This window comes from Rhinopithecus roxellana, chromosome 7 (genome assembly GCF_007565055.1).
Source record: "Rhinopithecus roxellana isolate Shanxi Qingling chromosome 7, ASM756505v1, whole genome shotgun sequence".
Taxonomy (NCBI): domain Eukaryota; kingdom Metazoa; phylum Chordata; class Mammalia; order Primates; family Cercopithecidae; genus Rhinopithecus; species Rhinopithecus roxellana.
The window spans coordinates 64,746,919-64,773,696 of NC_044555.1; positions in this window are offsets into that span (position 1 = coordinate 64,746,919).

Consider the following 26,778-nt stretch of genomic DNA (forward strand, 5'->3'; position numbering starts at 1 on the left):
CATGCTTCTTTCCTCTACTAGTTCTGGGTAAAACAACGAAACAGGCCAAGGTGATGCATTCTTCTTTGCATGGGCTGCCATAACAAAATACTACAGGCTGGGTGGTTTAAACAACAGAAATGCATTTTCTCACAATTCAATAGGCTGGAAGTCCAAGATCAAGGTGTTGGCAGAGTTTTTTTCTGAGGTCTCCCTCCTTGCCTTGCAGAGGGCTGCCCTTCACCTGGCGTCATGTGTCCTGCGTGTGCACCCCTAATGTCTTTCTCTGTGTCCAAATTTCCTCTTCTTATAAGTGCATCAGCCCTATTGGATAAAGGACCCACTCTAATAGCCTCATTTAACTTAATCATATCATTAAAGGCCCTGTCTCCATATATGGTCACATTCTGAAGTACTGGGGATTAAGGCTTCAACATATGAATTTGGTAGGGGGGATACAGTCATTCCCCTATTTCCTCATTTGAGGTCTGCTCACCCCCTTCAGCTGCTCTTCCTTACCTCATTCCACTCCTCTACTCCTCCCCCTCCCCCACCACCAAATGCTCATCTGGCTGTCCTCTAACCCTGCTACCTCCCTTTGTCCTTCCTGTCAAAGCTTACCTGTTTATCATCCCATTTCCTCAGAGCTATGCTGGGTGACTGCTTTGCTTGTGGCTGAAAACCAAATTATACTAAGGTATAAATGGCTGAGTATGCTACCGAGGGTTTTAATCGTATTTTTACAATAAAGATACTTCTTGGGGTGGCAACTTCATGGGGATGTGGGTGACTTTTGTTGACGGGTGAATGGTAAGACATTGTGGACCTGGTGAGAATTTGGACTTATTGGCTAAATCACACTGAGATTTTGTCATCTACCCCGGGGCTTCGCAGAGTTAACGGTGCACAGGAATCCCCCAGGTATCTTGTTAAAATTCAGATTCTGATTCAGGAGGCGTGGGTGGAGCCTGACGTTCTGCATTTCTAACCAGCTCCCAGCTGCTGCTGATGCTGCTGGTCCAGGTGCCACACTTTGAGAAGCAAAGGCCTAAACCACATGTTTGTAATTTGGGATGTCACCTATGGTTCAGCCCTCAGTGGCTACAATAGCTCTGGCTTTGGGTCATGAGGGTCCCTCTCACAATGCTGAGGGAGATTTCTGGAGAGAACGGACCTCAGAGGCCCTGGCTTCTATGGATCCCAGTCCACATTCTTCTCCTTCAGTGCAATCTTGGACAGGAAGGAAAGGTGAATTTGGGCAGAGCGGAGCAACGGCACAGGAAAAAGGATGGGGTCTCTCATTTGAGGTGCTGTAGATAACATTTAATGAGAAAGTAACTAGCATTTCAAAGGAAGGAGAATATGGAAGCTTCCACAAACCATGTGAACCAAAAGCAGGTGTAGACCCAGGGGAGCCATGAATCTGCAAGCCACAGTGGCATATCTGGAATTTGGGACAGAGTTGGGGGTTTGGGAGAGCTGGCCAACAATTACCAGTACTAGGCTGGTGGTCTGGGCAATGTGGGTGGGCCAGTTGAATTTCAGGACCATGAGGAGTTAGACATTCCCCCCATGATCGTCACATTTGAAAGGATTTTGCAACTTAGCTACAACTATTATGTAATAATTCACTCATTTCCAGTTTTTAAAATAAAAAGCAATAAAATTATAAAACAGGGCTTCTGATTAGCGTAATCTGAAGTTTGCTCATGTTTCTTTCAGGAAAGATGTAATGCAAGCCCAAAGCAAAAGTATTTGACTTGTGAGTTGCCTGGTGAGATTCTCAAAAACAAACACGTGGTTCCCCATCTGGATTTTGGAAATACTGACAACAGTGGATGCCTTCCCATTATTTACCTCCTTTGTATCCCGGGTCAAGAGATGTCAAGCTAGCCAAACTGACTTAGCCCAAGACTCATATTAGAGATGACAACGTTTGTGCCCAGAAAAGGTAAAAGAGGACCCATGGTCCCTGTTGAAGAAGGAAGAACAAAGCAGCAGTATGCTAGGCAGGACTAACGGCAGGCCAGACCTCTCCCCTGAACCAAACAAGGGATAGTTCTTTAAGCCCTCTGTTTCTAGATGTTAGAGGAGGGTGATTGGGAAGAAATGAGTTCCACTTAATAAGTCTTGATTAAGCCTCTGTTTTAAGGAAGGCAGAAACTGTGGTTGACTCTGGAAGGTAGGGATGACCAGCACAGGTTTCTGCCCCAAGAGCCCTAAGTTTGAGTTAGGGTGGTAGGGTGGACTTGAGTTGACATTGAGCCCACCCTGAATCACATGACTTCAGGACACATACTCTTTGGTAAGCCTTTTTTATTTCTGCTAAGATTTTTCTTGATATCAACCCAAAATTCCACTCTCCACTCATGCATCCCCTCACCCACCACTCATCTGTCATCCATCCAGTGTCTTACAACCACTCCCATATCCAATCCACATATTCACAACCCATCCACCTATTGGCCCACCCACTTGCCTCCCATTCTATATCCATGCATCCACTGACCAACCATCCAATCACATGCCCTCTATCTCACTATCAGCCACTACCTATCCATGTCTACTTCTATCCACCATCCACCTAGCTATTCATTCACAAACCCACCCATCTCCCACCTACTTATCTATCCTACCCACCACCTCTCCATTCACTCATCCTTCCACCCACACACCACCCTCCCAGAATCCATTCATCTGTTTGCATATCTATCTCATTCTTTATTCATTCAGCATTTATTGAGAGATATAGTGGTGAGTAAGTCCCACTCTATATCCTCTGGACATTCACAATTTAACATATAAAGATAATATCATTTGATAAAATCTTTACCAGGGAAATAGAACAGGAAGAATTAATGATGAACTGACTGGAAGCATCAGAAAATGGTGCCTAGATGAGAGGGCATTTGAGCTGGGCCTAGAAGATATTATGGATTTCACCAGTCATTCCTGGCAAAGGAAACAGCCTAAACAAGGATTTGCAGGTGTGAAGAAACACTCTGAAGTTTTGGGAATTGTTGTGAACAGCTGATACTTAAAATGGTGGAAATGGGAAAAAGACTGGTAGAAGATAAGGTTGGATAGGTTATCTGGAACCAGTCTTGAGAAAGATTTTGCATCCCATGCTATAGAGGTTGAACTTCATTCCAAAAAGCCAGAATCATCAAAGTGCCATGACCATTATTTGTACTACAGAATAATCTCTGGTGATAATCATTAAGCTGAGAGAGAGGAAAGAAACAAGAGGCACAAGAACCAGTTAGAAGATGATTTCATTATTCTAAATAAGAGAGGGCAGGCATCTGGCTGTAGGAGTGAAGTGGAGATGACAAAATTTGGAAACAATTTGGGTGGTTGAGTCATTTGCATTAGTGTAACTGAGGTTTCTACCAGGGGCCACAGAGTTGACAGTGAGGTTACTTGCTAAGATGGAGCAAGAGGAACCAGATGGTGCAGCCAGAGGCAGAGGATGAGAGAAGCAATAATCTGGATTTTGCCTGAGCAGCAGGTGAATCTGGAATACTAGAGGCAGGTGGTATTCAGTCCAGAACTCAGAAAAGGTACCCTTCAGGTGGTAGGTGTGGCTGGGGCATAAGGGGTGCATAGAGAGACCAGAAGGGCAAAATAGGATGCTGGGTAGCATGAGACCTTAGGGTGGCAACAAAGAATGCTTACCAATGGGAACCAAGGAAACTGGGAAACCAGATGCCAAGTGAGAAGATATTTTTTCATAAATATTATCATTATTTTGTGTGCTACTCTTGTTATTATTTAACTTTATATTTTCAAATCATTTTAGACTTACTGAAAAGTTGCAAAAATAGTGCAGCATTCTCATATACCCTTCACTCTGTGTTCCATAATTTTAATGATTTGCCTAACTATAGTACACTTAACAAAATCAGAAAATTAACATAAGCACAATACTATTAACTAAACTACTGATTTCATGCATGTTCACCAGTTTTTCCACTAGTGTCACTTTTTTTATGTTCCAGGATCCAATCCATGATATCGTGTTCTACATTTAGTTGTGTCTTTTCAATGTCTTCTAGTCATTGAGGAGAGGAATTTGAGGAGAAAGAAATGGCCCAAGTCAAACACTGAAGATAAGCCTGGTGGGATGAGTATATAAAGACAACATTAGTCTTGGTAATTGTTGGGGTCTGCTCCAATTTCTATTACTGCATGATAAATTAGCCCAAAGAGTAGTCCCTTAAAACAATAGCAATCATTTTATTATCTCTCAGTTTCAAACAGGGCACAGCAGAGATAGCTTGTCTTTACCCCACGATGTCAGGGCCTCACTAAGGAGACTCAAAGTCTGGGGGCTGGAATCATCTGGAAGCATCTTCTCACACATGTCTGGTAGTTGATGAGGGCTGCTGGCTGGAACCTTAGCTGAGCTATCAGCTAGAGCACCAACATGTTGCCGCTCCGTGTGGCTGCTGGGCAGGCTTCCTTACAACATGGTGGCCAGATTCTAAGAGTGAGCGTCTCAACAGATGAAAGCTGAAGAAATCACACACTGTCACTTCCACCACAGTCATAGACATGCTCAGATTCAGGGTTGGGGGGAACATAAACCCCATGTCTTGATGAGAGCACTGGCAATGTCACATTATAAGATGATCACATGGTATGGGAAAGTGTTTTATGGACATCTTGGAAAATATAATCGCAATAAGGCTTTCAGTTTTCAGGGGTGTGGTGGGACAAAAAGTTAGGTTGAGAAGAGCATGGGGTAAAATAGCAATAAAGAGGTAGAGAGAACATGTATATTTTCATAGGTAATTTGGTATTTCAAGGGCACAGGGCACCTTGAAGAGGAAGCATAGGAAGCAAGTGTTTATTTTAGGAAAAGAGATAAATTGAATGTATAGAGATGACTAGATTGCAGAGATTAAAGAAATAATTGGTGGAACAAATTTCCTGAGAAAACCGGGAGGGATAGCATCATGCAGTTGTGAAGACGATGGGCCCTGGAGCCATATGGTTTGTGTTTAAGTCCTCACTCTCCCAATCACTACTGGGTGGCCTTGAGTAAGTTGCTTCTCCTCTTTGTTCCTCAGTTTTCCCACCTTTAAAATGGAGAAAATAATAGAGCAAACCTTTTAGAGTTGTTCTCAGTAGAAGGTTAAATATTGAAAGTGTGGCTGGAACAGAGTGAATTGCTCAAGGCACATTAGCTACACATAGCTAAGAATCAGGGCAAGGGAGGTGTCATTCTGAACAAGAAAAAGGAGTTATTCTTGGTAAGGAAAGGGGATGCTTTTCTTCAGAAAAGAATGAAAAACAGAAAAAAGTAAAGTTTGAAGGCAGGGGAGATGGAATCTGGAGAATTCATGCCTCAACTTGCCTTTGATTTGTCTTCCAATTAGGAAATTAGGGCACCTAACAAGACTGAGGGAGCAGTAGCTGGGTTGTGAGCTTGGGGAGAGAAGAAAAAGTTAGGAGCAGCCACCTTGATGTGAAATGGTGAGTGGAGACAGTGGGGCTGGGGGGGATTCCCTAGGCTGGGCAAAAGATGACCACCCTTTGTCAGTAGTCCTGCTGAAGTGGAAAAAGATCAGTTTACAATCTCCTTCTCAGACACAGTTGTAAGATTCTTTCCAGTAGGGTGACTGGTATTGGAGGGCAAAAACAAAGGTTTGGTACTCTGGTGGAAAGACCAGGGCGGGAGGATACTGAGGATACTGATAAGGTCATAATGCTAATGACTGGCAGTGGGGGATGTCCAAGCCAGTCTGGGAAAGAGAGGTGAGAGTGTTTACTGAGGAATGGGAGAAGAGGAGAGCCTGGGAGCCTGGTGGGCACAGGAGGGTTAGATCAAAGAAATGAGAGAGTGAAAGGATAGGAAATGGTGGTTAGGGAAGAAAATTTCTGAGCTCGCAGCTTTCACATGTAAACAGATCATGGCCAGAAAAGGGGTGTACACACAACATTATTTGCTTTGGCCCTTTTCTACCCACTAGGATTCTGCCTTCACCTACTTCCTACCTGGTTGTCTTCTTTTCTGCTGCTATAACAGAATACTACAGGCTGGGTAATTTAGAACTTTAGAATAAAGAATATAACTTTATTTGGCTCATGTTTCTAGAGGCTGGGAAATCTAAGAGCATGGCACAGTCATCTGGTGAAAGCCTTCATGCTTCATCATTCCATGGCAAAAGGGCAAATGAGCATATGAGTTAGAAAGAAAAAGGGAGCCAAACTCCCACAATGCCTAGCCCACTCCTGCAACAATGGGATTAATCCATTCATGACAGCAAAGCTCTCATGACCTAATAACCTCTTAAAGGGCCCACCTCTCAACACTTATAATAGCAATTACATTTCAACATGAGTTTGGAAGGGACATTCAAACCATAGCACTGGCCTTTCTCATGAAGCTCACCACCCACCCAACACACACACGCACACACACATACTCACACACAGTCTTACTCGGATCCTCTGATCCCTGTGTTGCTAAGGTTTCTTGCTAGGACATCCCACAAAATCCCTGGCAGCTGCTAATGCTCACCAAAAGAGAAAGAAAGGCTTGAGAGTGTGGAGAACAATAAAGGAGACACCCAGACTTGAGATAATAAGAAATATTGGACATGTTGAGTGACCCAGCCTGTTAGTGCCAAGAGGCCTGGCATCTCAGTGTGTGAAATGGGAAAGTTATTTTTATGTGAAATTTCACACAGTCTTGTCACCTGGCACATCCTGCCTGGGTGGTGTTGATATAAAAACAACTTGAAAGAAAAACCAGAAAAATGAAGAAGTTCACATTCATTAAGCAAAGCAAACATTTCCCCCCTCTAAAATTAACTCTGAAACTCTATCTTGGTAGTTGATTGTGACAGAGGGAGGGCATGAAATAAAATACAGTATTATTTAGATTTAAGGCATACTTCCTAGTCCATGGGGTTCAGCAAGTTTCTAAAACTGTAGGATTCTTTGCACTATCTAAGTAATAATAACTACAATAATAAAACTTATTTATTGATAGCTTACTATGTTCTTGTCACAATGATAAACACTTTTCCTACATTTTCCCACTTAATCCTCATAACACTCCTATGAGGTAGATGTTATAATTCTCCATTTACAGAAAAGGAAACTTAAAGCTTCATTTAAGTAATTTACCCAATATAACTAGGATTTGAACACAAGAGTATTTGATCCCCTGAATCCAGATTTGTAGTCACTTTACTATATGGAAAATATGGAAAAGAAAAAAAATTCTTTCAAAAGCAGCATTGTGACATAGTGTTTGGGTGTATTTTCACCTTGCCTCTTTTCATGTTTTTATTTGTGTGTGTTTGCAAGTATGAATCAATGTAATTGTCACATACTGCTTTAAGCAAATTTTTTTCCCCTTCCCAGTCAACATTACACAATGCTTCTTCGCCCATGGTACTATCCAGTCGTCCTAGCCATCGTTTTAAATATATTCATAACGTTTCATCTGCTAAATGCACCACAATTTATTCTATCAGTCCCTTGTAGCTGAAAGTTTAGATTTTGGTATTTGCGATGCTGCTGTTATAGCATTCCCATGCATACAGTGTTTTTCAGATTTATGATCTTGTCTTTAGACTAGATTCTTTTGGATAGAAGTGGAATTGCTGAGTCTAGCCATATGAACATTTTTATGGATCTTAATTTGTGTTTACCAAATGCCTTCCCAACATAGTTTTATTAATTGACATCATTGTCAGCAATAATTTCACCATGCCCTCAGCAGCACTAGGTAAGGTTTTAGGCAATTTTATAGGAAAAAATGGCACCTCATTATTTTAATTTGCAATTATTTTCTTACTAATGAGGCATGACATTCTTCTAAATGTTTGTGAACTAGTTGTATTTTCTCTTTGGCAAATCATCTACTCAGTTCTCTGCCCGTTGAAATATTAACAACTGAATGTTTTTGTTTTCTCTCCATTTTCTGATTTCCATATAAAAATAAATTTGCTTCAGTATTTCATAAATGTTGTGTGCATGTATGTTATATATATATAAACAAATATTTTTAACCATGAGTAACTATAAAGTTAAACTGGTTAGTCTCTTTCCTTTCTGGTGTCTTCTATCATTTCAACACATAGAAAGTTCTTCCCCCAGAGATTTGCTAAATATACACTTCCATTTCCTTCTGGTTTTTCTACTATACATTTTAAAAATTGTATGTCTCTCTTTAATCCATGTGATATTTATTTTGTGTATGTAGTGAAAGAGGATGGCTGACTCCAAAGAAGACCACCAGCCCTTCCTTGAACAATGAAATTCATAGACAATCCAACAACAACAACAAATGGAAACCAACTAATCATTTCAAATTATTCCTCTGCTAAATCTTTCCAAAGAACTGATAGATTATGTCATAAAATTGACTGGGGAAAGTTTATTTCCCTTGTCCAACCTTTGGTTGAAGGGCTGATAAACTGTGAAATGACTCAAAAGAGAGCAGACAAAGGGCCTGGGTAGCCCATAAACTGGTCAATAAACCCTCCTCCCCCAACAATTGACAGGTACATATGGAACACCAAGCACCAAGTCAAGAACTCACTGAGAACAGTAATAGGATACAGAGAATAGTTTTCAGTCTTCACTTTTCTAGGCGTCTATGTAGCATTTGACACTGTTGGCCAATTTACAGAATCTCCCTACTCCCTTGACTTTCCTTAAATCACCTCTTGTTCTCTGAACTCTTCAACTATTCCTCAATCTCTTTTTCTGGCTCCACTCCTTTAATGTTTATCTTTCCTGGATTTTGTCTTCAACCTTCTTTGTTCCTCCCTCTGCTCACTTTCCCTGGATAAACTCATCTGCTCGCATGACTTCGATTACCATCTACATGGTGATAATTGCAAAATTCATGTCTCCTCTGAGACTGTCCATTGAGCTGCTCACAAGACACATCTATCTGGAGGTTCTCACCTGTGCTTCAAATCTATTAGATCCAAAATGAGCTCACCAGGCCACACTATCACTACCACTACCAAAATAGGCTCTTTCATTTCTCTTTCTTGGATATACTGGCTCACTAAAGGACCACATTTTCCATCTGGGTAACACTGCCCCAACCCAGTTCTTTTCATTCTACCTCCTTCAAACCCCTTAAATCCATCTCTGCTTTTTGCATCCATATGCAACCTCTTTGGTTTCAGCACCCATGTGGATTGTTGCAGTAGTCTCAAAACTGGCTTCCTGGACCCACTTACAGGAATCCCCCATGGAATTTCCCAGGAAAGACGCACAGGGCCTTTTGTAATAAAGCCCATGCTTACTTTCTCATTCTTATTTCTTTTCCCTCCATCTCCCACACCCTACACAATAGCATGACTTTGTGCATGCTATTCTTACTGCCCATAATGCCATCCTTTGCCCCTGCATCCTCATTTCCAAGCTTTTGGTAGTCTTAGTGGGTCTCCTTGGCTACACCATGCCTGGACTTCATGTGCATTCTGTTAAGGTGGAGATGAGAATCAGACCCCACCAGCCTGTCCCTTCCTCATCCTCTTGGGGCTCATCTCTGGGAATAGACACATAATATTTCGTGAGGTTCACTCTAATAAGGTTGATGGCTGGTCTAAATCCAGGTCAGAAAGCTGGATAAAGTCTTTTTTCTGCCTTTTTAGGGCTTATTTGGGGACTGCCAAATTATAAGAAAGCCAAGATGAAAGTACAATTTGATTTCCATTTTTTTAAAAAGAAAACTCACGTGTGTTTCATTCTTCACACTTGGATGCTCTTTAGTATTCTTTGTAAGATTCTTTCTCCAGGGTGGCTTAACTGAGCTATGTGGCTCTTGAATAAGCTGCGGGGCCAGACCTGCATTTGCATACATAATCAGAACTGCCTGTCTGCACTAGTCTCCCCAGGAGGCATCTTGCTTGGGAAAAGGCTCAGGCTGCCCCCTAAAATGTGGGTGGCATCTTCCTGGCTAACAGGACACCTGACTGCTCAGAACAACACAGTTTCTGAATGCCAGCGAGGTCTTCATATAGCCAAATTGGGTCAGCAGATTTTGTGTTCTTAATCACTTGTTCCTGTTTGATTTATTAGGCTGCTACTATGTGCCAGGCACTGTGTGGGTGTTGCTGACGCTGTCTTAGTTTGGGTTCCCCCAAAAGTAAGCCTGAGACAAGGTCTAAGATACAGATTGTTTATTGAAAAGAATACCTAGGAGGCACAAGCAAGGGAATGAGAAAAGTGTGGCAGAGAAAGAAGAAAATCTAGTGACTTTAATAAGCAGGTTACCGCTGGGCAACTTAGGCGCCATCTCCCTGAGGACTCTCTGAGGCACCGTGTAGAACATCCTGGGAATACTCTTAAAAGAGGACCGAAAGCCTGGGGCATCAATCCACAAACTCCCATCCCTAGGGTGTTAACTTCTTTGGCCCCAGAGGTATTAATTTCCTTACATTACAGGGTTATGCCTACTGCAGCAGAGCATGCTCCCAAGGTTCTGGGGAAACCCTGAGACACAAAAGCAGAAAAAGGCAGGCACTTGAGGTTGGAAGTTATCAGTGTACTTTGGACCATACACTGTGGCTGCAGGTAACTCGGGTCGGCCAAGGTGATACAGGCTGAGGATTAGACATCAACAGGGTCTGCTACAGATGGAGAGATGAATTAGACATGCTACCTCTGCCCTCAAAGAACTCATTAGCTCATGGTAAAGACAAACAAGCAATCTAACCACCAGATGCTGGGATAAGTCTTGGCTTGGTGGTCAATACAACCTGCATGGGGGCATGTAATTCACCCTGGGCTGGGATAAGTGAAAGATCAGTGATATCTTCCAGGAAGACACAATAGTTGGGCCAATCCTTGAAGGATGCACATTCTTCGGGCACAGAAGGAGGAGCAATGAACTTTAGGGTGCACAGGCAGTGAGCCCTGAGTGTGCAAGGCATGTGCAGTGTGAAGTGCAGGCTGCCTGGCCTGGCCAAAGCACTGGCTGCATTATAGGGAGCAGTAGGAGGTTGACCAGAATGTAAACAGGGACCAGATTCTGCAGGAACTTGAATCTGCCTGAAGAAGGCGTTTACATATCAGCCCCCATGAGGCAATGAAGGCCCATCAGTGTTTAAATAGTGACATGTTCTGAGCTTTAGCAAGCTCTCTCAGAGAGCAGCTTTGCAGGTGGGTTGGATGGTGACAGGTGAAATTTGAGCCCAAGGATCATGATTAGGAGTTTTGCCAGTCAGGCTCTGGGCAGGAAACAGATGGCACTCTCAAAAGGAGTGGAAGAGTTCCCAGACATCAGAGAGTCCCATGGCTGTAAGAGAGGGCCACTCAACAGGAGCTGGGGCCTTAGGTAGAGGAAAGCAGCCAGAACCAACCTCAACCTGGCAGGGAGGGTGGAGGAGCCAGGGGAACAAATACTCTCACTTGTCTACTTGCCCACCCTCTTAGCTCCTGCCAGAAACTCTCCTTGGTAAAATCCAACCAGAAGCCAGATGGTGGGGCTTCCCAGTTGATGTACCCCACAAAAGCCAGCTTTTCTGGGTTTCAGAGCAGGGTGGATGATATGGTTTGGATCTGTGTCCCTGCCCAAATCTCATGTCAAATTGTAATTCCCAATATTGGAGGCAGGGCCTGGTGAGAGGTAATTTGATCATGCTGGTGGGTTTCTCATGCATGGTTTAGCACCATCTCCCTTGGTACTGTCCTTCTATCAGTGGGTGAATTATCATGGAGCTGGCCATTTAAAATTATGTAGCACTTCCCCCATGTCTCTCTTGCTCCTGTTCCTGCCATGTGAGATATCTCACACCCCCTTTGCCTTCTGCCATGACTGGAAGCTTCCTGAGGCCTCCCTAGAAGCAAAAGCCACCATGCTTCTTCTATAGCCTGCAGAACTATAAACCAGTTACACCTCTTTTTAAAAATATATATATATTACCCAGTCTCAGGTATTTATTTATAGCAATGCGAGAATGAATAATACAGAAAATTGGTGCCACTTCCACATGTTTAGGTATAAAAGATACCTGTATAAAGATACCTAAAAGTGTGGAAGTGACTTTGGAACTGGAAAACAGGCAGAGGTTGGAAGACTTTGGAAGGCTCAGAAAAAGAAAAGAAGATGAAGGAAAGTTTGGAACTTCCTAGAAACCAGTTAAACTGTTGTGAGTAAAATGTTGATAGTGATATAGACAGTGAAGGCCAGGCTGAGGAGGTCTTAGACGGAAATGAGGAACTTATTGGGAACCAGAGCAAAGGTCTCTTTTGTTATGCCTTAGCAAAGAAATTGACTGCATTGTGACCCTGCTCTAGGGATCTATGGAACTTTGAACTTGAGAATGATTATTTGCAGCAGGGGTCCCCAACCTCCAGGCTACCAACTGGTACCCGTCCATGACCTGTTAGGAACTGGGCTGCACAGCAAGAGGCAAGCAGCCGGCAAGTGAGCATTACCACCTGAGCTCCACCTCCTGTCAGATCAATGATGGCATTAGATTCTCACAGGAGCATGAACCCTATTGTGGACTGCACATGCAAGGGATCTAGGTGGCATGCTCCTTATGAAACTCTAACTAATGCCTGATGATCTGAGGTGGAACAGTTTCATCCTGAAACCAACTCCCTCCACTCTGTCCATGGAAAAATTGTTTTCCATGAAACTGGTCCCTAGTGCCAAAATGATTTAGGGTATCTGACAGAAGAAATTTCTAAGCAGTAAAGTATTCAAAGTTTGGCTGTTTCTAACAACCTATGCTCATGTGTGGAACCAAAGAAATAACCTAAAGTTGGAACTTATATTTAAAGGGGAAGCAGAGCATACAAGTTTGGAGAGCATGCAGCCTGCCCATGTGGTAGAAAAGAAAAAGCCCATTTTCAGGGGAGGAATTCAAGCAGGCTGCAGAAATTTGCATAAGTAAAAAGAAGTCAAGTGTTAAGACCCAAAACAATGGGGACAAGGCCTCAAGCATTTTGGTGACATTCTTGGCAGCCCCTCCCATTACAGGCATGGAGGCCTAGGAGAACTGAATGGTTTTGTGGGCCCTGCTGCTCTGCACAGTCTTGGGACATTGCTTCCTGCATCTGGACTGCTCCAGTTCCACTCATGGCTCAGAAGGGCCAACGTACAGCTTGGGCCACTGCTTTGGACAGACCATAAGCCTTGGCAACTTCCAAGTTGTATTAAACCTACAGATGCACAGGGTGTAAGAGTTGAGGCTTGGGAGCCTCCGCCTCAATTTCAGAGCATGTGTGGAAAAGCCTGGACGTCCAGGCAGAAGCCTGTTGCAGGGGCAGGGCCCTCACTGAGAACCTCTACTAGGGCAATGTGAAGGGGAAATGTGGGGTTGAATTTCATACAAACAATCCCAACTGGGGCACTGTCTAGTGGAGCTGTGAGAAAAAGGTCATGATCCTCCACACCCCAGAATGATAGATCCACCAGCAACTTGCAGCACCCTGTGCCTGGAAAAGCTGCAGGCACTCACCACCAGCCCATAAGTGAGGCCATGAGGGCTGAACCCGAAAAGCTACAGGGGCAGAGTTTCCCAAGGCATTGGGAGCCCACCTCTTGCATCAATGTACCCTGGATATGGGACATTGAGTCAAAGGAAATTATTTTAGAGATTTAAAATTTAACGACTGCCCTGCTGGGTTTAGAACTTGCATGGAACCTATACCCCTTTTCTTTTGGCCAATTTCTGCCTGTTGGAATGGGATATTTATCCAATGCCTATACTCCCATTGTATCTTGGAAGTAACTAATTTATTTTTTTATTTTACAGGCTCATAGATGTAAGGGACTCTAGCCTTGCTTCAGATGAGACTTTGGACTTTTGAGTTCATGCTGGAACAAGACTTTGGGAATTATTGGGAAGGCATGATTGTATTTTGCAATAGAAGAAGAACATGAAATTTGGGAGGGGCTGGGTGGAATGCTATAGCTTCGATCTGAGTCCCTGCCCAAATCCAATGTCAAATTGTAATTCCCAATATTGGAGGTAGGGCCTGGTGAGAGGCAATTGGATCATGGAAGTGGGTTTCTTACTAATGGTTTAGCACCATCGCCTTGGTGCTGTTCTCATGATAATGAGTTCTCATGAGATCTGGTTGTTTAAAAATCTATGGCACCTCCCCCGTCACTCTCTCATACTCTTGTTCCTGCCAGGTGAGGTGCCTCATTCCCTCCTTTGCCTTCTGCCATTATTGGAAGCTTCCTGAGGCCTTCCCAGAAGCAGAAATGCTATGCTTCTTGTACAGCCTGCAGAACTGTGAGCCAATTAAGCCTGTGTTCTTTATAAATTACCCAGTCTCTGGTATTTCTTTATAGCAATGTGAGAATGGACTGATACAGTGGAGAAGCACAAATGCTGGATCTAGACTGGCAAACAGAATATCCAGCCTAGGAGGTCCCTGAAGTTGGCCAGGCCAGAGGTGGAAGCAGGTGAAGTTATTTTGAGACTACGAAGTTTGAATAGCCTGAGGCAATCTCTAGTGGAGGTGGTGAGTGATCTGGAGACACCAGGCTGAAATTTCTGCTGCTAGAAGATCATTTCTTGGATGCTGAGCTTTTTCTAATTGTACATACTTCAGAGAGGGGCAAGACTTTGTTTCCCATCTGCCTTTAACTTCAGTGTAAAATGGAGCATTGATGACAAGTAAGAACAAAGCTTGATTGAATCTTTGAGAAGAAAAGGGCATTGTGGAGAGGGGGCCCCCATATGTCTCCATGAAGTCATGTTGGAACTTTGGTAGCCACAGGCCAACAGGAGGGGAAGGGAGACAACACAACTCTGGAGACAAAGGGCTAAGAAAATAGAGTGCTAGAAGACATTGGAGAAAAGCTTAGCCTGGGATGCCAGTGTCAAGCCTGATATTATCTAGGAATCTGTAGAATTACACAGAAAAAAAAAAGCCAGCTTCATGAAAACCCCATTGTTATACATACATATGGTTCCTGCAGCCACACATAGGCAGTACATAAAGATAATTCCCCTGTATTAGTCTGGTAGGGCTGACGTAACAAAATGCCAGAAGCTGGGTGGCTTAAACAACAGGTATTTATTGTCTCACAATTTTGGAGGCTAGAAGTCCAAAATCAAGGTGTCGACTAGGCCACACTCCCTCTGAAGGCACTAGGAAAGGATTTGTTCCTGGTCTTCTCTCTCACCTTCTGGTAGTTACTTGGCTTTTGGCCACATGATCCCAATCTTCACATGGTGTTCTCCTTGTTTGAGTCTTTCTGTGTCCAAATCTCCACTTTTAATAAGGACACCAGTCATGTTGAATTGGGGACCACACTAATGACTTCATCTTAACTTTCATTTGCAAAGACCCTGTTTCCAAATAATATCACATTTTAAGGAATTGCGGTTTAAGACAAATCTCTTTGGAGAGTCATAATTAAACCTATAAAGCCTCCCAATACTCACATGGAGTTGTTGTGACTCACTCCTCCTAAGGTCAATCTTTGTATGGAGCCCAAGGAGTGTTAGGGATGGCAGCCCCAAGGTTTGAGAGCATTGGCCCAGCAATCCTCCCTATGGCTGCAGAGCATAGGGCTGGCATGGAGCCACAGGGAGAGGAGTCCTTCCTGGAGGGCCTTAGGGAATTTTTTACATAGAAAATACAAAATGTAGGCAGAGAGACCCACAGTTGAATTTTGGGTATCTAGAAACTACAATAGTGATGTGGTATATTTATTACACAATTGAGTCATGCCAATGTCTGGACTTGGATTTCCCCTGAGCAGACCCCAAGATGAGGATTTGAGTGCAACCATTTATTTGGGAAGTGGTCCAGAAGGCACCATGAGAAGGTGAAGCAGTGAGAAAGGGAAAAAGGAAAGCCAGTGGAGAGTGAGCAGATGGGTGTAGTACCAGCATGGGCAACTGGGGCTCAGGCCCATGGGAGGTCTCTCAGAGACTGCATGAATCACGAACATGCCTTGGAGTGGAAGCTGGGACTTTTATCCACCAATTCACATCTCTCTTTGGTGGAGGGTTCCTCCAGGGCCAAAGAACAAGCTCAGGCAGAAAGAGGCAGGAAGTCACCAGCAGAATGACAGCTGACTGCAATTAACCTCCTGAGTTTACCACAGGGATGTGGGAGGGGCACCAACAGCTTCTGGTGGCCCCATGTGTGGCACTTGAACCTCACAACAAAACTTTAAAATAGGTATTCTTATCCTCACTCTGCAAACAAGGAAATGAAGGTTGAGGGGTTAAAATTATCCCAAAAGTCATAATTTAGTAAGTAGCTTACCTAGGATCATAACTAATTTCTATATTATTTTTGGGCCAATACCCTGAAGCACAAAACTTTATGACTTCCCAGCTGATCTGTGTTTTGTGTTATCTTACTCTGAAAAGACAGAATTTTTTTTTTTTCTGGGTTGGGTCTCAAACTATGGTGATACAAAGTAGAGACATACAGTGACTCTGTAGAAAGGTTACACCCCAATGCCAGCCTTGTGAAGATGAACTTAGTTCTCTTGAAGTTTCTCTGCATGGTGCCCTGAGATTCGTTTTTGAGGATATGTGGATAGGAGGGAGAGACCCCTGCCCAGACCCCCCGTTGAAAGCCTTTCATGGGAGTATGGCTGGATGTCAGGACAGAGCTCCACAGCAGCCACATCCAAGTTTCAGTTGGCACCCATGTGGTTCCCAGGCTTGCTGCTGCCTTACCTTCCCAGTCGTTCACAAGGCCTGGGGCAACAGGGAGACCCTGAAGGGGGGCCGCTTAAGTCTTCCCATCACCTACCGCTGCAATGAGATTCTCCCCCAGTTGGCTTGGAGTGACAGTGATAGATTAAATGCACCAATTAAATTAGATCCTATTTTAAAGAGCTTGAGCTGGATTTACTTTTAATTATAGTGCTGTGCTTGCTGATGAGGTTATTGTCGAGGACTTAACAATTGGTTGATTGTGCATCCGAGTGTTCAGAGAGCAGTTTCTGGGAGAGACTGGGGATGGCTTTCTTCCTAAGGAGCTCCTTGGGATAAGACAGAGGAGGGAGGAGGCAGGTTGAGAAGGAGAGAGGGTGGGGAATATGTCCTATCTCCACTGAGAATCCATCTCTCTTCTTCTTGTTTTCTGCTTTATGAGTCCCATGTTATTTGGAAACTTAATGAGCCCAGCACAGGGTAGAGAAATGGGCCAGAGGCCATGGAGTCAAGCTGACTTGGGGCTCCATCATGCCTCTGCTCCACTTAGCTGAATGTGCTACCTGGGCCCAGGTAACTAACCTGTCCTATCTGAGCCATAGTTTGCTTTTAATGTTTAATTGCTTCATTCAACATGTATTTCTTGAGCTTCTAGGATGCACTGACATTGTTCTAGGTGATGAGAATAAAGCAGAAGAAAAAACAATAAAAACAAATATCTGTCCTTGTGGAACGCACATGCTCATGGCTGGGGTCAAGATGCGGGGGCAGAAATAAACAAAGATAGCACACAATATCAGGTAGTGGGTGGCAAATGCTAAGAGAGAACATGAAGTCAGTTTAAAACGTTGTGGGACAAGAGGCTCTATTTTAGACAGTGGTCAGGAAAGGTCTCTCTGAGGGTGGCATTTGAGCAAATTCTGGAAGCAAGTGAGGGGCTAATCCATGTGGCCATCTGAGAATAGCATTCTAGGCCAAAAAAAGAGTAAATGCAAAGACCTTGTCCCTGGGCTGGTGGAGTCCCAGCTGCCCCCGCTAGATCTTCTGCCATGCTAGCAACCAAGTTGTGTCTATGTGACCACTTCTCGCTGCCTTAAGGGAGACAGATTCTCAGACCTTTGTGATTGCCCTTCTGGGGATTCAGCCACTGGAGGTGCTGACCTACATACAATCTGGCCCAGGAGGGAGTGCAGTGCCCATGTACCGATTAAGTGATGCATGCTTACAGTCCCCATTGAGTATGCTACTTTCAGGACCCAACTCTTTGCTATAATGAAAAAGAAGAAGGATTCAGAACAAAAACCCATGAGCCACGTTTACACATGCATAGTTTTACTTGACAAGTACTGTGGACCGTAAATCTAGATGCTTGGGTTTTGGTCTCTTCCTTGCCTGACATTTGCAAAGTAAGTAAATTTGAGCAAATTTCTTACCCCTCTGAGCCTCAGTTTTGTGTTCTAGAAAATGTAAAAATGAGAACAGTGTACTAGACCTTGATGATATCTTGTAGCTAAGGATAATGTTGGGAACAAGATTTTGAGAACCATGGAATCATGGAAAAGGAGATTTAAAAAGGCCTAGGAAGAGGTCAGAGAAGCTCCCAGACTTAGCCCCCAGACATGGGAAAGTTTCCAGAAATCTTTGCTTCAGGCTTAGAAGTGACAGCCCCATCAGTGGCTGGGATGGCAGAAGAGTTTTTCCCATGACTCAGTTGGGTTCTCCAGAAGCAGAATGAGATAGGGACCCAAGTGAAAATAGTTTATTTTAGAACTAATCCAAAAAAACACTAGTAAAGAGAGTGGAGAAATAAAAGAAGGCGTCACCAAGTCAGTTGCCACTGTGGGCAACTGGAACTTAATCCTGCTAGAAACCACTGAAAGTCAGCAATGAATGTGTGCCTCAGAGTTAGCCCACCTGAAGGTGATGAAGCTGGGGTATTTATATGCCCAGTCCTGTCTGTCAATGACTAAGGGTTGCTCTGCAGAATTAGGAGGGATGTTAATCGTTGGTACTTCTGGCTGTCAGCAGCAACAGGTAAAGTATGCTTCTTGTACTAAGAAAGCCCTGAAGCAAGGGAATAAAGGAATTGGTGGCTGGAAGTTGGGTGGTATTCTTTAAAATATTAATGGCAAGAGGATATGGGCTGGATTCTGACACCATCTACTACAACCTCCAGAATAGGCAACACTGCCCCAGATCAGCCTTGCAGGCAGAGGTCCCCGAGCTTATGCTCCAGACCCACATCATAGTGGGCCACCCCTCAGTTGCAAGTGACAGATCTGCTCCCTGATCCAAGGTCTACACCTGTGTGGTCAGGCCTCTGGACTTTGGGAAGTATTAGGGACAGGAACCAGGAAAAGGAAACCTATCTAAGAGACACAAAGCTTAGTGCCCCATGCAGTTCTGTTTGCCATAGAAGCACCATGTGCTCAGCCTCTCAGATAGTGGATAATCCTGGCAGGTGGGGATGTTTCCGTGTGACGCCCCCTGCAAGGAATGTTATTCCCTGACTGTCAAGAGAGTAGCTGGCAGTATTGCCATGGCAACCAGCAAGAGCCCACCCAAGGACTCCTCTGGTGACAGAAGAGATGGAACAGAAACGGCCATTGCCAGGAAGTGCACCTCTATGGCAGGTGGCCAGAGTCAAGATAGTTCTCCTTGCTCTTGACATTGTGATTTTGACCCATATTATGCACACACACTCCCTACTCTAGGCTGGTTGGGCCCTGGAAAACACCTGTCATAATGTTGTGCCGACTTGCTGGGTAAGCAGGAACAAGTGGGTGTCTGTGTTTTCCCCTCCATAAAATGATTCAGATGGTACTGGTTCCTTGGCCTCCACCGTGGGAGGCAGCAAGAGCTGACGCAATCACGTCTGGGAGGCATTTGGAGCATCTTGAAAGAAAGAGGTTGTCAAGAATTCCTGTTATAAGATCCTAAAGTATTTTTTTTCTTTTAATTTTAAACCTTATGAGTTTTCAAATTGCATTTAAGGTATTTCAAACCAGCAGCTGTTCTGAGAGCTGCTGACCACAAAGTGAAGGTAAAAATAAAATTTGAATTAAGAAGATGTGCTCCTGACTTGTGGCCAGATTCCAGTTTGGATCTTAAAAGCTTCCTCCCTGGCCAGCTTCCTGTGCTGACCCCCAGGGTCACTTAGCTCTGAGCGGCTGTGTATTCTTTGCCATTAGATATTGAAAACAGGAAATGAAGGGGCCTGTCGGGGGATAGTAAAGCTTGAAACAACTTCAGAGAACAAGCTGATGAAGTCATAGATCTTATCTCCTTGCCTTTTCCATGTCGGGTTTCTTTAAAGATAAGGTAGTGAATCAAAATGTGCTGCTTTTTTTTCAAGATGGAAGCAGAGGAGGATTTCTTTAATATCCCCTTCCCTTCCAGTGTTTCCAAAGATAACCAGATGAGAGAAATGCCTCGATCCTGTGCATGTGCATGTAAAATGCGATTACAGGACAATTTTCCCATCGTGGTCCCTGAGGGCTGGAGGATGAGAAGGAGGAGGGATGAGGCTTGGGATGGAGAGGAGGCAGGTAGCCATTGAGACTTGTGTTGTTGTTGATGATGATGATGATATTGATGTTGTTGTTATTGTTGTTTTGTTAAGGCAGTGCTCAAGCTAGAGGGGTCGTTGTGGGCCTGTGGGCAGTTTATACTGTAGAACTGGATGATGGGCACTGTCAGGGGCTGGAGGGAAAAGGAAAATCTTGTGTATTTGGATGGGACACACCCAGCAAGAATGCCCGTCCTGTGGGCATATTCCTAAGTGCTAGGTCCCCAGGCTGGGCTGGCTCAGACAGCAGTATTATGTGGAGAGTGGCTGAAAGCACCCCAGGAGGACAAGTGTGAGATGGGACCAAGGAGGGAAGGCAGGCATTGGAATTGGACACATAGGTGCGCGGGGAGGGGGAAAGGCCATGGGTCATGAGCACAGGCGCTGAGAGGAACAGGGAAGGTGGGAGGCGGGCGTGGGACAGCTCAAGGGAGCAAAGATCTAGGGTGACTAAGAACACAGGCAGACCTCGTATCTCTTTGGGACTAGCAGACTTCAGTTCAAATCTGACTCCGCCATAGGGATGTGATCCAAGCCTCAGTTTTATTTTCCGTAAAACTGGTCAATATCTCTATCATGGGACTGTTATGGAGAGAAAACAAGGTCACCTTTTTTTTTTAACATGCTTGAGGCTGTGAATTGTGCAGGGTGCTGTAAGGATGTATTTATGTAGTTCCACCAATTTGGTGCTGGGGGAGGAGCAGCCCACCAAGTTAAAGGGAATACGCAAAAGTAGATGCTAAGCTTATTTATGAAACAGCTTCTTTGGCCTTTTGGTGAACCTAGAGAACAATTTACTTCTGGCAAGGCAAAACTGTGATGAGAAAAAGATTCTGGGCTTTGTGAACTGTTTGGGGCAGCTCCCTGGGAAAGGAGGCCCCTTGACTCTCTTGAACAGTAGACACCTGGCCTTGGCCCTGCCCTACCCTGCCAAGGGTGATAAATGTGGGTCAGGCCCTACCGAGGTCAGGCTTCTTCTCTCTTGAGGCAGTTAGGGAAGAGGAACTTGCAGGAAATGAAGTAGGAACGGCTCTATGGGGTTAAAGGGACTGGGGAGGCATGGCAGGCAAAACACAGAGGGGATTGGGGATGGGAGAGGTTACACAGTGCATGACTTACACAGCTATATAGAGGAGCCCAGGAGTGGGGATGTGAGAATAAACAGAATTAATTAGAGCAGAGAAAGGCAACAGGCAGGGCAGCAGAGAGAAGAACACAGGGGATGGCTATTCCAGGTTTGATTTCATGTGTGGTCCAAAGAGAACTGAAGGGCTGTTGCCTTTGGTGTTCTTTCTTCTGCTGAATAGTCTATCATAAATGAAAAAGCACAATCCATGGGCTATCTGCTTGTCCCAAAAGAAGGAAAAATAGAAGATGAATTAGTATCTCCAGGAGAGGGACTCAGCAAACAGGCTTGTTGTCCCCTCCCCACTTCTCTCCATCCCCCACCCTGCATCCCTCCTGGAGCACAGGTATGGTATGAGTCTTTTCCAAATACTCTCCCACCTCTGCTCACACACCCCATGCTCCCAGTCCCTTCCACTCCTCAGGCCATCACACCCTTCCATAGGCCCTAGGAATCTCGCTTCTGATTAGAGTAGAGTCTTATGTTCACATTCACAGGTGGGTATTGGGCTTTGCAATCCCCTTCTGGGTGAAAAGAATCTTTCAGGTGAGGCATTTTAATGAACTTTCTCCACGCATCTTGGAGCAGCCTGGTATTCCCACTGGACTCTTGGGAGCCAGGCTCCTCTGGGTGGAGTTGGTGGTGATTGGAAGCCTTTAAACCAGTTCAAGAGTGCCAGATGCCTCCACTCTCCATGCCCATAAGTAGCCAGGACAACCCTTCAGTGTAAGGAACAACGAACACCATCCTCTTGGTCAGTGATTATCAACCCTGGCTTCCCAATAGTCACCAGGGGAGCTTAAAACAAAAATGCTAAGGCCGGGCACGGTGGCTCAAGCCTGTAATCCCAGCACTTTGGGAGGCCGAGATGGGCGGATCACGAGGTCAGGAGATCAAGACCATCCTGGCTAACCCGGTGAAATCCCGTCTCTACTAAAAAATACAAAAAAACTAGCGGGACAAGGTGGCGGGCGCCTGTAGTCCCAGCTACTCGAGAGGCTGAGGCAGGAGAATGGCTTAAATCCAGGAGGCGGAGCTTGCAGTGAGCCGAGATCACACCACTGCACTCCAGCCTGGGCGACAGAGTGAGACTCCATCTCCAAAAAAAAAAAAAAAAAAAAACAAAACAAAACCCAAAAATGCTGTGCTCATTCCACCCTGAACCAATGGAACTAGAATCCCTAAGTATGGAGCCCAGGGACTATATTATCTTTCTTAAAAGCTCTTCCAGATAATTCTCATAACCAAGGTTGAAAAATTACTACTCTAAGGATTTAAGTGACTCTAAATAGGAACTCATAATCCCTCTCTGGACTTCAGTTTACCCACCAGAAAAACAAGGGAGTTGGACTTGGTAATCTATATATTCTGTTATTTCTACTATTCTGCAACTCTGCCAGAGCAGCAGGTAAGACACCCATATACATATACTCATGAATATATGGCCGTTCAAAACACATACACACACACACACACACACACACACACACACACACACACACACACACCTGCGCCCCCAGAGAGCCATACCTCCTCTTCAGCCAGACTTTTGGGGGCACTTGTCACATCTCAGGTTCTGGGGGTGGGGGGAACCTTTGGTGGCTTAGATCAGTCAGAACACCCCATCTCCTTAACCGGGTTTGAGCCTCTGGAGCAATACCGGAGCCTCTGCATGGTGATGAAGGAAAGGTGAGAATGTTCCTTTGTTTCTCTGGAGCTACAAGAAGAGATTCTCTCTTCTACTGGATCATAAAGGGCAAATACAGGAGGCTCTGCTACTCCTGGGCTACCTACAACCCCCAGAGGAAGGCCTGTGAGCACTTCAGCATACATAGGGTGGGTCGAGTGCCTCTGAACTGCATTGTACAGTGCTGGTTGCAGAGCAAGGCCCAGAGTGGGGTGAGGGCATGGATGGGAAGCCTGGTAGAAGAAATGTTTGCCTAAGAACCCATTGTACCATGAGAGAGATCATGACAGCCCAGGGTTGGAGGTTCTTCATTAGGCTCTTAGGCAGTGGCTCTGACATGAAAGAAAGGTGCCCATCTTGGCACCAAGTGTCTGTCAATAGGCAATTTTTTTTCATTTTGGTAAAGACGGGGGGGTCTCAATATGTTGCTCAGGCTGGTCTCGAACTCCTGGTCCCATGCCATCCTCCTGTCTCACCCAAAGTGCTGGGATTACAGGCGTGAGCCACCGCACCTGGCCAATAAGCATTTGTTCAATGAACGAATGAATGCTGGATGCGAGCAGAGGGTAGCTAGGAGCACAGCACAGTGAGTGTGCCACCCTGTAACAGTGAGTAACTGACCAAAGGAGGAAGAATGTGGGGCCCCTGATAGATACAAGGCTCTGACTCTGGAGAGATGGGGAACTGAGCCGAGAGGAGCAAGCTATGCATGAGATGAGTTATGCATGAGATGAGTGGACGAAGGACGGTCACATCTGAACAAGAACTGGGGAGGGGTGCTAGGGCAAGCTCACATAGGACCATCCTGGTGTGGCCAAGGAGAGAACTTCAAGCCAGAGTTCCAGAAATTTCACTGAGGTAACCGGAACCAGTGACTAGTCTTGGTACTGTTACTGGGGCCTTTTCTTATTCACACTCCAGCATGATGGGGAAAAAAATAGATTATTTGAGAAACTCAGTTTATTCAGTTTCCTCAGTCTGAGGTATGTCATTTTTGATGTTCAACTTACTTTGATTAGAAATCCCCATCTTGCTATGCCTCTTCTCTAGCACCTGCTGCTACCCTTCCTTCTCTCTGTGCATCCCATAATGAGCCCAAGTGCTGCCAGAGCACACTTGCTCAAGGAGTCAGAAAAATTGAGAAAATCTTTTTCAGCCATGGTCTCATTATCATCATTCACCAAATGGTCCTTGCGTTCCTAGGAAACATGTTCCAGAATCTTAACACAAGTTTGGTTTGGAACAGCCAGACTGGAAGCAGCCCAATATGCATCAAAAAGGGCATGGATAGATGGATCAGCATATATTCATACAGTGAAGTACTACACAGCAAGGAAAATGAGCAGCAACATGGATGAATCTCATAAATGTAATATTGAGCAAAAGAAGCCTGATACAAGAGTCCAGATCATATGAGTTCATTTACGTATCTATTCCAAAAGCAGGCAAAAGGAAGATGTGGTGTTAGAAATTAAGATGTATACAGTGGAAGAAAGGGGCATGATGAGAAGAGGGCATGAAGGAGGCTTCTAGGGTGTTGGTTTTGCTTTATGTCTTGACCCAGGTGGTGCTTGACACAGGTAGTGCTTGTGTGGTCATTAAGTGAGCTAGACATTCATGGATTGTGTACTTCTGCATATGTGTGTTTTAATTCATAATAAAAAAAAAGTTTAAAGTCCATAATGCCATCACCCAGGAAACAGGGAAATGCTGATGTTACACAGTCTAAGTCCGACTTTGTTCCATGGTGTGGAACTAGGCATGCAACTCCAAGGTTTACACTTGTCTGTAGTAGTGCCAGATCACAGTAGAACTGGGCTCCTGGTTTTACTTGTTTCTAAATATCTGTGTTCTAGATGCCCTCATAGGCAACTTTCCAAGGACACACCAGCTCAACAATGCACCCTCTCTTTTCCACTTCATGTGTGAACACCAGGCTTCTTGCTTGGCAACATCATGCTCCTCAGTCCCTCAGGGATGGTCTAAAACTCCCATAAAGAAGGTGTCAAGATTACTATCCCATTTTTCTTACAAGATCTCTTGTTCCTATGTAAATTTGCCCTAACTTTCCCTAGAAAATATCAAGTTCCTCCTCCCTGAGTTTCATGGAGGGACAGTCTTTGACAAGCCTTCTCAATAACAGGGTTCTACTTGCCTTATACCCACAAAACAAAAACATCCAGCATCAGTGATGGGCTCCTAATGAACAGAATCGTCTGTTGCCTGGGGATTTGAGGTCTCTTCTGCTAGACATGAGGCAGCCTTGAACTCTCAATGATTTGCTTAACTGCTTCCTTGGTTCCTGACCATGTAACTGCCCACTTTTGCCATTCATAAGACTGACTATTTCTACAACAAAGATAATCTCTTTTGTCTCTGTATGTCCACTTGTAGCACAGTGGCAACCATGGCAAGATCTATCCTTACCCAACAAAGCCCCGCCTAACCAACAGTGTTGATTAAAAGAGTAAGTGAATAATGAGCCAATTAATAATCACCTCCATAGCGTGGCTGGTCAGGATTTCAAGGGATGTGACTGGAGTGGAAAGCTACCTTTTTGTTGAGAAACCTGGAGAGGAGGTGAAGGGGAAGGACAGAGGGAGAAGAAGGAAGATAGGGAAAGGGAGGTTAAGAAGGGGAAAGGGAAAGGAAGGTCAAGGGTAGAGGGAGAGAAAAAGGAGGAGAGAAAGAAAGAGAAGGAAGGGGAGAAGTTGGAGGAAGTGCAGGGGGCAAAGGAAGGACAGAGGAAGGGGAAGGGAGAGGAAAAGGAAGAAAAGAGGAGGAGAAGGAGGAGGAGAAGAAAAGGAAAAGGAGAAGGAGAATGAAGCTCTTGGTAAGAGCCAGGAAAGGTCATTAGTTAAGCAAAGAGCATCCAGTTCATGGGCTTCCCGGATGTTTAGCCTTAAGCCAAAGACCCATGTTGAACCAACAAGAATGCAAAACCTTTGTAGCAAGCCAATTTCTATTACCCAGGGAGGCATGTCTCCACATAGAGGAGCATGGCCACATAAATACAAGGAGATTTGTCATCCAACAGAAAAGTGTTGTAATCCAAGTAATTTATTTCCAAAGTTAGGAGGACTTCAAGTTCAGCCTAATATCATCAACTCACAAAACACACTCCCTTATCACACACACTCATACCTGCTTTCTCAGACCATATAAAAATAGGGCCTGCAGGCCTCAGCTTCCTTTCTCCGTCCATCCACTCCTCACCATACCACAATTCTCCTTTCACAACCATTTCTCAAGCATTTCCTAGATGATCAGTGGGAGGCCTGTGCCCATTTCCTTGATGTGATTCTCTTTACTCACCTCCTACCAACAGCCTCCTTTCATCCAGGAATTGATAAGGACATGGCTGGTGAATCCATTTGTAGAAATGCAGTTGCTCATTGTATTAGTTAAAGTAAATACAGACCGAGCCTAACACCATGGAATTGTTTTTTATGTTTCGTTTTGTTTGTTTGTTTGTTTTTCAGGTAAAGTACACTTGGTGGAAGAAACAGGGACTTTTCTTCACACAGTCACTGAGGTGTTCAAACCTATGGAGAGCTCTGCCTCTCTGACAGTAGAAATTCTAATTCCATTACTTCAGGGTGGGATGTGTGCACAGAATTTTGTTTTAAGTACCCCTGGTGTCTCTCATGAGCAGCCAGGGCTGAGAATCTCCTCCTGTCTTCCAACATCATTGTGGGCATCAATATCCAACCCCCAGATATGGGAAATGGAAGAAACACATCAAAGAGCCATATGGGAAATACAGATACTTTTTGACTTACAGTGG